The sequence below is a fragment of the Triticum urartu genome, chromosome 3A (genome assembly GCF_056163025.1).
Source record: "Triticum urartu cultivar PI428250 chromosome 3A, HENAU_Tu73, whole genome shotgun sequence".
Taxonomy (NCBI): Eukaryota; Viridiplantae; Streptophyta; class Magnoliopsida; order Poales; family Poaceae; genus Triticum; species Triticum urartu.
Window position 1 is genome coordinate 678,334,004 of NC_141875.1, and position 13,648 is coordinate 678,347,651.

The 13,648-nt window shown below is 48.0% G+C and overlaps 1 long non-coding RNA gene and 1 pseudogene across 1 annotated transcript; both read left to right on the forward strand.

Annotated features, from left to right (window-relative positions):
* Positions 1 to 388: 388 nt before the first annotated feature.
* On the forward strand, positions 389 to 2,408 carry LOC125549156 (F-box protein At5g49610-like; annotated as a pseudogene).
* A 145-nt stretch (positions 2,409 to 2,553) lies between these two features.
* On the forward strand, positions 2,554 to 4,438 carry LOC147981480 (uncharacterized). The gene is made up of 3 exons (XR_015599911.1): positions 2,554 to 2,815; positions 3,181 to 3,280; positions 3,382 to 4,438. It is a non-coding gene; the product is annotated as an uncharacterized LOC147981480 (long non-coding RNA).
* The last annotated feature ends 9,210 nt before the right edge of the window (positions 4,439 to 13,648 follow it).

The following is a 13,648-nucleotide window of genomic DNA, read 5'->3' on the forward strand; positions in this document are numbered from 1 at the left end:
CATGTGAGATCGAGTGAATAGTAAAATAAAAAAATGAAGAAATTCTGATTTCTTTTGTAGCAAACATTGACAAATGTTCTCATTGCTTGCAAAGTCTCAACAGAGAAGGGGAGCCTTGGCGCAGCGGTAAATCTGTTGCCTTGTTCGAGTCCTGGAAACAGCCTCTTGCAGAAATGTAGGGAAAGGCTGCGTATTATAGACCCAAAGTGGTCGGACCCTTCCCCGGACCCTGCGCAAGCAGGAGCTACGTGCACCGGGCTGCCCTTTTTGTTAAAAAAGAAATCAGATTTTATGTTTCAAAACACATGAGCTCGAGCTTTTGGAGCATCGATTAATAGTGGCAGTACTAGTATTACATTTTTTTCAGGATATTTTTTTCTACTTCCGTATGGTCTCTTAGAAAATAAAAACTTGTGTACTGTCTTTTTTTAGGATAACCTGTGTACACATCCTATAATTTGGGAGAGAGAGGAAGGATTTTTTTAGAATCACTATTTGAAAGGCTTTTTGAGAATCACTTTTTATGGCTTTTTGAGAATCACTTGTGTACTACTCCCTCCGTATCAAAATATAAGATGATGTTGTACGTTTTTGTACAAAAGCGTCTTATATTTTGATACAGACTTACAGAGGTATAGTAGTATAAGTCAATAGCAATCTCCTTCTGGGCTCAACCTAGCCAGGAAATAAAAAACGGCCCAGCCCGTTAGTACTCCGTCTCAGATTTACTGTATTATATACCTACGCTAAGCCCATTTTCAACTAAAAAGCCCTATGCTCAGCCCATTCCATGTCCGTTGACTCCATTCTTGCTGTATCCATGGCCCTCCCCTCCGCCGCCGCCACAACCGCACCTCCACCTGCGGACGGGAGCAGCGGCCAGATGAGCTCCCCGCCGGCGACGACCGTGGCCGAGGCCGCAACAGCAGGAGCCACGCCTCTCATCGGCGGCCTCCCAGATGAGGTCGTCATCTGGGAGATCCTCGTCCGCCTCGACCCCAAATCCCTCCTCCGCTGCCGCGCCGTCCGCCGCTCCTGGCGCCGCGCCACCTCCGCCCGCGGCTTCCTCCTCGCCCACCACGCCCGCCAGCCCTCCCTCCCCGTCCTCTACGGTTACAGCTGCGTCGGGAACGACGTCATGTCGTTATCCATCATCCCCTTGGACCACCGGTCAGGGCTCGCCGCCGACGACCAGCTCCAGCCCGTCGCGCGGCTTGGCCACGCCCTCGTCCGTCCGGAGGCCTCCTGCGACGGCCTCCTCGTCCTCCATCCTCGGCACCTACTTCGCCATCTGCAACCCCACAACTCGTCAGTATGCTCCCCTCCGTATGATTTCTGAGTTCAGCATATTGGGGATGTACCCTCACCGGCCCACTGGCGAGTACAGATTACTCATGCACTCTTCGAAAACCGCGAAGCAGGCCTCGTCTGTTCTTTTTGGCCCCTGCACCAGACCGTCACCTGAAAATCAAGTTGGCTGCTACGTCCTAGCACTCGGCTCTGGTCAGCTGCCGAGGTACATTGAGTGTGCGGATGCCAAGGAACTGAAATTGAGCAATAATTCTGTGCTATTCCGTGGTTGCTTACATTGGTACCCAGTGCGACATGGAAGTGGCAACATCATGATAATGGTGTTCGACACCACAGCCGAGTCGTTCCGGCTGATGCGCGCTCCGGTTTTTCCTGGCGGCTGTGATGACCTGTTTGAGATGGATGGCATGCTCGGCATGTCCAGCTCTAATAAGGCAAAGACAATCATTCGAATCTGGGTGCTGCGGGATTATGAAAGCGAGGACTGGATCTTAAAGTGCAAGATTGAATTGCCGGTTATGGAGATCAGGGTGCCGTGGGACAGTCACGACCATGAAATTTTTTGGGACGTGGTGGTCGTGCCTGGAGATGGTGAGTTGCTTGTGTTGGTCAAATATGTGGGGCGGCTACTTCAGGTTGACATGGATGGCAAGTTGGTCACCACTTTCCACCACAAAGGCGTCCGTCCTACTCAATTACAGCTCAAACAAAGTCTTGTTCCGCATGCCTTCTTTCCATCACTAGAGGGTTATGTTGTGAACAATTGGCCGTTCATCTGAATGACGTTGAGTTAGCTGGTGCTTCTTAATGTCCTAGGTGTTTCTATCCTCATATGCTGCAGTATGTGCAAATTGGATCCATCATGAGCCTACTAGCTTCTTTGTCGATGTAAAAAATTATAATCAAGAAGCTCTGATTGTTGCATAGTTCTATGAAGTGTATGCTTTTGCTGATACCCTTTTGGAAAGAAAGGATTATTGTGCGTGTCAATGCCAAAATTACAAGTCATTCTGGTGTGTGTTTGTAATATGTGATAACTAATTAATCTGCCCCATGTATCTATTTTCTTGAACCGGAGAATTGACTTTGGTTCTTTACCTAGTCCTCTAGGGGTCTTCTTGCTAATTATTACTCCCTCCGTCCGGAAATACTTGTCTTAGAAATGGTTGAAAATGGATGTATCTATAACTAAAATAAGTCTAGATACAACCATTCCTAAGACAAGTATTTCCGGACGGAGGGAGTACTTGCAATCTACCTCCCTGGTGTCTCCATTTCTTGAACTCAAGAATTGACTTTCCCTTTTTATCTAGGTCCTCTTTAATGAGAGATTATCTGGTGGCCTTCTTGAAAATCAATATTTGGCCATCTACATGTGTTTCCTGTTATTTTTTGTTCTACTTGGCAATGAGATGTGGCAAATTATCCTCTATGTTGACTTGCAATGCACCTAAGTTTAGAAGAGCTCGGACCCCTACTCCTTGATTAAAGGATTGCACCATAGGTAATTTTCTTTATGAATCCACTGCATATGGTTAGCTATGGAGATTAAGCTCACCACTTAAGCAAGAGTTCATTCTGGCAGATATGGTTAAGCAGTTGTTGTAGTTTTTCTTCCTAAGAAAAAAAACTGTTCTAAAACAATGTTCTTGTTGTAACATTAGTTGATCTGTTGAAAAATCGAACTGGAAGGTTAATTTTGTGCTTCCATGTCTTGTTCAGAATTATCATACATCATTTCACTTTAGGTGCAAACCATCCTAAGTAATGCTTCATGTAATTGGTTCATGGTCACAGCCAGGCTCGTGTCCCTCATTTTGTTCCTCTGCGTAATTGCCATATTTGTTCCATGTTTATTTTCATCTGTAGTTATCACCAAATATTGGAATCAGAATCGGCTTGTCTCGAGCAAAGGACAGCACCAGGAATTATGTGGGAAATGCTTTTTTAGAAGCAGAAGCAAGTTACTGTATGTATTATGTGCCGTCGCAAGACAACTGATCATTCCTTACTGCCGATGCATTATGTACCATAGCAGAGAATTGCTCAGCTAATCATTCCTTACTGCAGATACCTGGTTACATTTTACACCATCGGATGCAGCATACAAATTCAACGTTCAGATCCTCTCCAGGCCCTCGTGGCAAGTGTCGTACCCTGTTGGCACACATGTGGCAAGAGCAAGTTGGGCAAATGTGGCGGGAGATGGCTGGGTGCATCGGACTCGACTTTCAGGTCGTCTCTGCAATAAAGGTTTGGTGGCGCAACCACCGCCTTTCAATATGTTTTCACTTCTCTGAATATACCTTGGGAGTTGTTACTACTTTATTAGTAGGAAGCATGGCTGAAAACACTGTATATCATCTAATTGACAGCATTAATTTTCAGTCTCTAAGTTGAAAATTTCCTAATTATTATTTTCTGTGCTTGGAGCTACAGCTTCAGTTTCCACTCTACTAACATGTGCTTTAGTTCACTCGCCTCAATGTATGTTTACAAAAAGGTAGAGAAGCTAATATAGACAGTTTCCGTAGGTAGCAGCAGTCCATATGCAGTGGTTTGAGTATAAGCTTTAATTCAGGAAAGGTGAAAGCAATATGTTAAATCTTAGTCATCTCAGCTGGTTGGCTCTTTTACAAGTTCACTTATACACAACGGTGTTTTGATTTAGGGAAAACTTGGTTTAGAAGCAGCAAGTAATAATGGGGTCTCTAAAACTCTGCACTGATTTTCAGAGCACCAGACATTCAGAATTCAGATGAACAGTTTTAGCCATAGTTTTGTAGGTTGTTCAGCTACGATTGTATTGCTGTTATTTAGACTATTTATTTCTACCGTAGTAATCTCTACATTCTAATATTGCCATTATTCCTATGTTTTGGTCATTAAGCTGAGCTGCTTTGTAGTTTTCTCAGGGTTTGGAAAATTTTCTGGATCGCCACATGGTCAAACTCTGGTTTGATTTGTATTTTTTGACAGATAAATGTACCGATGGTTGGCTTTCTTCAGGTATCACGATTCACATTAGTCTTTCCCTTCTACATTTGGGGGAAAGACACCTTTTCTTCCAATTACTTTTGGTAGAATATTAATATAGAAACAGGATGCTTCTAGTAGTATGTTTGTGGTTGGTGGAAAGAATGCTTTGGCCATTCAGTTTGCAATGAACAGTCTATCTATAGTAATAAAACATTAATGTCAAAACATTATGCTTCTTATTCTTCTACTTCCTGTCAGTGAAAGCAAAAATATCTAGTGCTTTCATTTTTTGGGGGTCAACCAAGAATATAAGAGCTTACAACCAAGAGGACCTAGGACTAGGACAGCTTAAAATTACATGATATACAAGATAATCCCCTCTTGTTGTTATGGGGGAGCAGTCCGCGTGCTCTGCACCTCGGACTGGGAGGAGGCACATGGCGAGTGTCATCTCCGCTGCCTCGCATCCGTCGTGTTGGATCATTGCCCGCTCCTGCTAGACTGCTCTCCCATGCCTCCAGCTCCAAGCCTCACCAGCTGGAGTGCCAAGTCGACAGGCAACATCAGGGATAAGATGTCCATTTCCCGGGAGCTCATTGAGCGCTTCGACGAAGGCCCAGGAGCTCCGGGAGATACGCATGGCCTGCTCGGGACCATGGATGTTATGCGGCGATTTCAACTTGATCCTCCGCGATGAGGACAAAAACAATGGCAACCTGAACCAGCGCATGATGGGCAGATTTCGCCGTCTTGTTAATGACCTCGCCTTTTTTTTGAAAGAAAAGGTAGATCTTGTTCTACCTTATGCATTCAAAACAGGCCGTAGCCCGATAGACCGAAGTCATTTTACATGAAGGCGGTGTGAGCGCCACACAGAGTGTGCAGCAGGCTAGCGCCAAGCCTAAAAGGGAAAGCAAGAGAAGGAGAAAGGAGAAACAGAGGCTGGAGGGCTTATGTGTAGCTACTGTTGCAACATTACATTAGCCCAAGAAGTTAAAACCTCCCTTGCATTTCCTCCTTGTGCTCTTAGCCTCCAGAGCATGAGAGTAGCTGAGCAATCTCAGTAAGAACCTTTCCAGCCATCCAACAAACGTTATGAAAGACTTGTGCATTTCTGGCATGACAAAGCGCCACTGCACCAGCTGTGAAGAAAACATGCCAGAGCGCGCCATATGCTTCCCTCGCTACCCCAGAGGCTAGAAAGTCTGCAGCAGTTTCAGTGGAGCTTGCCAAATCCAGGAGGCCGACCTTGGCCCAAACAACTTGGGCAAGTTTGCATCTGAGCAAGATATGATGCATGGTCTCGGCTGCTGGACATAAATCGCATCCGTTGTGTTTTACAATCCTTGTCCATTGCTTTCTTAACATGTTATCCCGAGTATTGTGCCTGTCCCTGATGGCCAGCCATAGAAAGACACGGTGTCTTTTGGGTATAATTGGATCCCAAATATAAGGGGCCGAGGGGCAGTCCATGCCTTTGAAAGTGAGCAGCCTATAGAAATAAGCTGTTGAGAGCTTGTGATCAAACGCCGCCGGCCTCCTAATGTCTGACGTATCAGGGGTTGGTGAGATGCTGCGCAGAAGATCATTCAGCGTTTCCAGCTCATGCGACGCCGTGTAGGAGAGATTAGGATGTAGCTGCATCATCCAATGGCCATTGACGTACTGTGAGGTGACAGTGCAAAATCTAGCTTTGGAGAATGTAAAAAGCGTCGGAAAGGAGTGAAAAAGCCGGCCACCCTCCATCCAATGATCAAACCAGAAAGACACCGTCTTGCCATCTCCAAGCTCACACCTTGTGGACTGAATTACTAGCTGCAGAGAGGATTTGAGGCATCGCCATATAGCAGTATCTGCATTATGCACTGTAACTGGTATTTCCGTACGACAGTATGCTGATGCGAACTGGTATTTCCGTACGACAGTATGCTGATGCGAACCATTGGTAGCACGGGACATTGCTGCATTGCAGTATCCTCGCCGTTACCTTGCATATCATTGCCTTGTTGCGTGCAGCAAGATCACGTACTCCCATTCCTCCATTCTGCTGCGGCATAGTTACATAATCCCATGCCACAAGACACTGCCCCCCCTTTGCATGGTTCTTTCCCTGCCACAAGAATCCCCTCATAATCTGCTCTAGCTGCTGGATAGATTGTCTTGGCCATAGCAAGCAGCCCATGAAGTAGCTGGGTATCGTTGCTAGAACAACATTAATCAGAGTGAGCCGTCCTCCCCATGATAGAAAAGTGGCCAGCCAACCTGCCAGTCGTTTGTCCACTTTATGAATAACAGGCATCAACAGTCCATGTGAGATCTTGTGTGTGGATAGGGGTAAACCCAGGTAGGTGCATGGGAAGGCAGAAGATTGACATTGTAGTACTTGCTCAATCTGTTGGCAAACCGTTGGATCCACGCAAATAGGAACAAAGGAGCTCTTTTGGAAATTGATTGTGAGGCCAGTGAAACCCGAGAACAAATGAAGTATCCTTTTGATGATGCCAACCTGTTGTGTATTTCCTTGTATTAGCAGAAGCATGTCGTCAGCGTACTGAAGGACGGGGAAGGGTCCCTCGACCCCCAGTGGGTGTTTACGCCGACCAGCTCGGTACTCTCTCGCAGATTCGTTGTAGGACATCTGCAAGCAGTATGAATAGGTAATGACCTCGCCTTGAAGGAGATATACCTCAACGGACGCCGTTTTACTTGGTCAAACGAGCAGTCCCCACCCATCTTGGTGCACCTGGACCGCGTGCTCTGCACCTCAGACTGGGAGGAGGCACATGGCGAGTGTCATCTCCACTGCCTCGCATCCGTCGTGTCGGATCATTGCCCGCTCCTGCTAGACTGCTCCCCCATGCCTGCAGCACATCGGCGTTTCCACTTTAAGGATTTCTGGCTCAGACTTGATGGGTTCCACTACACAGTGGCCACGGCATGGGGCTCGGTCCATGCCGAGGACCCCTTCCACCGCCTCATGATTCGCATGCAGGCCACAGCTCGCAGCCTCACCAGCTGGAGTGCCAAGTCGACAGGCAACATCAGGGATAAGATGGCCATTTCCCGGAGCTCATTGCACGCTTCAACAAGGCCCAGGAGGTTCGCGTGCTTACCCCTCTAGAAGACTCATTGTGGAAGCAGCTAAAGTTCAAATATCTCGGTCTTGCGTCCCTCGAGCGCACCATCGCCCGGCAGCATGCACGCATCACCACACTCAAGGACGGGGACGCCAACACTGGCTTTTTCCATATGCAGTGCTCCTTCCGAAGGTAGAAGAACAGGATCCTTAGCCTGACCGTGGATGGGCACATGCTCACCGACCATGCTGAGATGGCGCAGGCGGCGTTCAAGAACTTCAACGGTATCTTGGGTACGTCCGCGACGTGACGATGGACTTGGAGCAGCTCATTGATCCGAGTGATCTCGCGAGCCTCGACGCGCCCTTCACGGCGGAGGAGGTTTGGGACGCTGTTAAGCGCCTCCCCGTCCATAAGGCTCCGGGGCCGGATGGGTTCACCACGGAATTCCTCTAGGCCTGCTGGGGCATAGTAAGGCAAGACTTCATGGACGTTTTCCAGCAGTTGTACGTGATGCGGGGACATGGATTCAGCAAGCTCAACCAGGCCCTCATGATCCTGCTGCCCAAACGCACTGACACCCACCAGCTTCGCGACTACCGACCGATATGCTTGATACATCTCGTGGCCAAGCTCTTTGCCAAAGTCCTATCGCTGCGTCTTGCCCCAAGGCTGGACAGCCTGGTTAGCCGTAATCAGAACGCGTTCATCACCGGCCGCAGCCTACAAGACAACTTCATTCTTGTCAGGCAATCGCTCAAGATGCTTCATCAACTTGGAGCCCTGCGGATCGTGCTCAAGCTTGACCCCACGCGCGCCTTCGACTCCCTATCTTGGCCGTTCCTCTTCAAGGTACTATACCAATACGGATTCGAAGACCGATTCCAGGAATGGCTCGCGATCCTGCTATCGATGTCTAGCACCCGTGTTCTGATCAATGGCGAGCCGGGCCCACCGATTTGGCATCGCAGCGGGCTGCACCAAGGCGACCCGGTGTCCCCACAACTCTTTGTGCTCGGCCGTGGACACCCTTGGCAGACTGATGTGTCGCGCCATTGACTCCGGCATTCTACAGCAGCTCCGCCCACACTGGCATATCCCGACGACCTCCCTGTACGCCGACGATGTCATGTTATTTTGCCATGCCACGCCGGGCGACGTGGCTACCATCAAGGGTATCCTGACCCTGTTTGGCGATGCGAGTGGACTAGAGGTGAACTACGTCAAGAGTTCTGCCACTGTTCTCCATGGAGAACCCGCGGCAGACACGGTGATTGCCTAGCTCGGATGCCCGGTAGTGCAACTCCCTGTTGCCTACCTTGGCATTCCCTTGACGACGCGCCACCCTACCGCCGCCTAGCTACAACCATTGGTGGACTCAGTAGCCGCCAAGCTGCCCACCTGGAAAGCATGGCTCATGAATAAGGCTGGGCGCCTTGCTCTGGTCAAGTTAGTGCTCAGTGCTATCCCCGTACATCAGATGCTGGCATTCGCCCCTCCAAAGAAGACTCTTTTTTTAAAAAACGGAGGCGAAAGATTTGCCTCATATATTAAATAAGGAGAGAAGAGTTTGTTACAACACACACCCAGAATATGGCATGGCAATTATTCTCGCAATAAAAAAGACCCTAACTTCTTTGCCCCGGCGGTGATCCAAAGGTTTGCCTCGTCGGCGATGGTGTTGAGTAGAATTGGCGGAGGCGTGCTCTTAAGTCGGAACACTCTTGCGTTTCTCTCATTCCAAATGATCCACGACACAAGCATGGTGATCGAGGCCTTCGCTTTTCGGTTGGTGGTGCCCACGGCGCTCGTGCTCGCCCACCATGAAAAGACTCTTAAGCAGCTAGAGAAGATCCAGAGGGGATTCCTATGGGCTGCACGTGCCATTGCCAAAGGAGGGCACTGCCATGTCAACTGGCGACACGTTTGCCGCCCCATCGAGTACGGAGGACTAGGGGTGCGAGATCTGGAGCGCGCTGGGATGGCGCTTCGGCTTCGATGGCTATGGTTTACACGTGTGGGCACGGACCGTGCTTGGCAGGGGCTTGTCCTCCAATTCTCGCAGGAGGAGCGCGTGCTGTTCTTTGCCTCCACCACCATGATAGTTGGGAACGGCCTTTCGGCCCTGTTTTGGGAGGATCGTGGGTAGTCCATCCAACGGGCAGTCCATCCAACGGGCAGTCCATACGCGAGCTCGCACCACTGCTCTACTTGTGCATCCCCAAACGGCGACGAAATTCTAGGACGGTGGCGGAAGGGCTGCTCGGGAACTCCTGGATGCTCTGGAAGCACAAGAACGCGTGCGTCTTCGACAATGCGACACCCTCGATCGATTTGCTAGTAGATAAGATTAAAGACGAGACCCGCTGTTGGGCTAGAGCCGGTGCCCAGGGGCTTAGGGTTTGTTCTGCCCACATCCTGGGATGTACACTGATCGGCCAATGCCACTGTAAAACTCACCTCCTAGGAGGCTTTTTCCACCTCCCTTTTCAATGAAATGAAACGCAAAAGCCTCTTGTGTTTTCTCGAAAAAAGATAATCCCCTCTGCTTCATTCACATTATGTGCCTAATTGAGTGGAGGTTATCGCCTCACAACCTTTGCCCATTGTTGAAATCAAGATGAGTTCTGTTTTCCATGTGCACGCATGCTTTTTTGCGACCCTGGAGAGGTTAATGGCATTCTTGTTGGACTTTAGGCTGCTTTTTTATCTCCACTAACCAAATGGGTGAAACATTGAACTAGATGCTCAATTTAAAGCTTTACGACTGATCTTGTTTCGGAAGCTTGCCAAAATCTGTGGACTAGCATGTCGTGGGAAAACAAATAAAGTAGGCCACCGAGGGAAAGAAAGGATTAAGGTTGAGTGAACTTTTGCCATCGGTCCTGTTTTATTGAATACTGAATATCGCTTCCCTATTACGCGTGCAGCTCATAAGTTGCTGGAGAAAACACTGGAGAAATCAATAACTGGGCCTGCTGCCAAACATTGAAGCGACAGTTGTATAGTCTTTACACCTCATGGCCCCTGGTTCGAAGTGTTGCCAAATGTTTGGTGTGTGCATCTCATGGACCGTGCATGATGCGGTCTCATCCGACAGCAGTAAGCCTCCAATGTCTCATAAGAGTTGTTTATGAACAATCAGTTTCTATTACATAATACAAGCATTGAAACTATTATAGAAATCTACAGGTGTTTTATAGGAGCGTTGAAGTTACATATGTACTCCCTCCATTCCAAAATAGATGACTCAACTTACTGGTTAAGCAGTAAATAGGAGTGCTTGTATCCGACTAGTTGTATTCGACCTGTGGCATATTTGCACCGAATCATCGAACGTTGTACAAGTGTTGCCAAATGTTTCAGGCTGAAGAGGTGCGTCTGCAGTCAGTGCATGTAGATGTGGCCATGGCAATTTCCACTCCCTAGGAAGGTGGCCCGTTCAACTCCATGGCATGCCCCTACAGAGAAGGTTGCCAAGCAACACCGACAGCCGTTCCCACTGCAAGCAAAATTAAGAGCAGTTCTCCCACCATAGCTGGTGGTTCACTATGGAGAGCAGTGATCTTTCTTATGAACGATTACTTGTATTCATGAGTTTCTTTAGATTGTTCTTGAGTATTTTTCTTGCTGGGAGATCAATCTTATTCGTACCAAAGGAACCGTATTTTCTCAGTTCAATTTTGTTCAGAGTATTCCTATTTTTCACCGATTTTATGTATGGATGAACACATACACATTTAGGTACATCCAGATGGACACAACGTACGACGGCAACAAACACACAACGTTCAGTGCAGAAATACCACAGCCCACAGGTCAAATCCAACGTACGATGATTCAGTGCAAACATCCGAATTCTATGTTGTCTGTATGACATTGCGGCTGCTCTGACCAAGATTTTGTGGCAGTGAACATGAAAGAAGCAAAGCAGCCCCCGAGCGGACTTCACCTTAAGTCCCTCATGTAGTTGTTCCCGAGACATGGAAGTTCTGCAGTACTGGTGCGGTGATATTTCTAAGGTCAAACAGTCCACAGACTATTCAACATTAGTAAACTGTACATGCTTTGCACATCATTCAAATCTTTTCTTTATCTAATATTAAAGGACGGATACCTTCATAGTTCTCCATATGTCATCATTTTAGATCCGTTAATTTTACGTTAATTACCTAATATTAAAGGACGGATACTTTCATATATAGTTCTTCATACGTCATCATTTTAAATCCGTTAATTTTATGTTAATTACCTAATATTAAAGGACGGATACTTTCATAGTTCTCCATACGTCATCCTTTTAGATCCGTTAATTTTACGTTAACCACAAAGATTGATGGTGTAGATCTAAATAAATTTGGTCCACACATATTTGTCCACGCCGTCCGGACATGTCGAGCGATTAGATGCCCAACCCCGCAGCCGCTACCTCCGGAGCACTGGCCCCGAGCGCCTCCACCTCTCGCCGCCGCTGGAGCTCCACCTTACCCTGCCTGCCTTCTCCTTCGTCCCCTTCTCTCCCTTCTTTCCCTTCTTCTCCCTTCCTTCCCTTCTTCTCCCTCTCACCTTGTCTCTCGTCAACAGGGACATCAAGACGCCAAAATAATAATAATTCTGGACCTCGAGACGCCATGGATGCCGACGGAGCTTGCCCCTCAGCCGCCGGCCGTCATTAGCCTCCGGATCCCGCCGGCGCCGACGGGATCCAGCCCGTCCCGTCCTCCTCTGCCGCCTGCCGCGTCTCCGCCTTTCCTTTGACCCGAGCACCGCCACCGTCATATGCGAGCCGAACGCAGAGCGCCGCCACCGCTCGCGCCCGATGCGTGGGCTGCATCGACCCCGGCCAGTCCAGCCGGCCCATGGCCCTCGATTCCTCCTCCCGCTCGCGCCTCCCTCCCTGGTCGCCACGCCTCTCAAAGCTGCTGCTGCAGTCGTCCTTGTGAATCGCAACACCTCTCCATCCCACGGCTGCCGACGATGACGGGATGATGAGGTTGGCTAGGCGGGCAGGCCAAGGGTGAAGTGAAGTGGGAGGCGCATCCGTTAGTGCAGCTGGAGGTCTAGGTTAGCTCATTTGAATCTCACAGGCCACCACGGGGAGAGCAACCATGCAGGCGCATCGACCTCCCCCACCAGGTGTGTTGATTTGAACCTTCATTATTAGTGGAGCTAACCATCTCCAACAACAACAACAAATGTTGTGCATCCATCAGCAACATCCATCAGCACATCGGCCTCCCTCACCAGGTTTAGGTTTCTTGCTGTGTGTGTGGATTTTGAATTGGAAGAATATATGACAGTACTCATTGGGATGCAACAACTGTTAGTTTGTTCATTCAGAGGACTGTCAAGAACCAGTTTGATTTGTGCTATAATGCTCTTGCAAATATTTATAGATGTTAGTGAAAACTGCAGGTGTTGTAGTGTTCAGGAAGGGGCGCAGATACAGCAACGGTCCATCTACAACCGCGTCCACAGCCACAGGGCACCTAATCTCAGGTGACCTCCTGTTTTGACGTCATCCTTCGGTAGCTGCAAGCGTGGTGACCGAGTGTGGAAACAACCTTGGCGTACAGCGGCAGCCATGAGGCTGTACATGCTTGCCCTCGGCAACCGGCTCCTCATTCAGGTTGTTCCTAGACCACTCCACCTTTGAAATGTACAACCTCATGTGCTTTCTAGCTATTCTATTTATATCTAGCCATACATTGGTACAGTTAATTCATAAACATGATTCAATAAGATTTGATCTTTTTTCATGTCTCATGTTCTTAGTTCTTCCCTCTTTGCGTGCAACTTTTTTTACAGGAATTTGGTGTGCCAATAATTTCCTACTTTCTGTAGTTGTAGTTCTTCTCACTGTCAGAGCAGATTAAAATTCAAACTATGATATTAGTGGTGGTTAGCTGATAACTCAATCATAACATGGGGCACACTATCTTCTTTCTTTTCTTCTCTAACAAATTCTTAATATTATCAGAATGTTGCATTGGTTTCTTCTTTCATAATTTGACAAAATAAAATTTCCCCTAATTTCAGTTTGGACAAGCTAAGGTTGCTCTGAATGTTGTTTTGTTCTCACACGTGTGTTCCCCGTCCCACCGGTTATATCAATTTTTTCCTAACATAATGCCTTGGTATATAAACCTACAATATATTAACATTCAGCAAACACTAATTTTTGTCTGCAGCTACGCAATCCAACTACTCGAAGGAACATACAGTTCTAGAAGTAAGAACTGTTGGGCTATTACAGCGCAACTTTGGGATGATGGATGTTC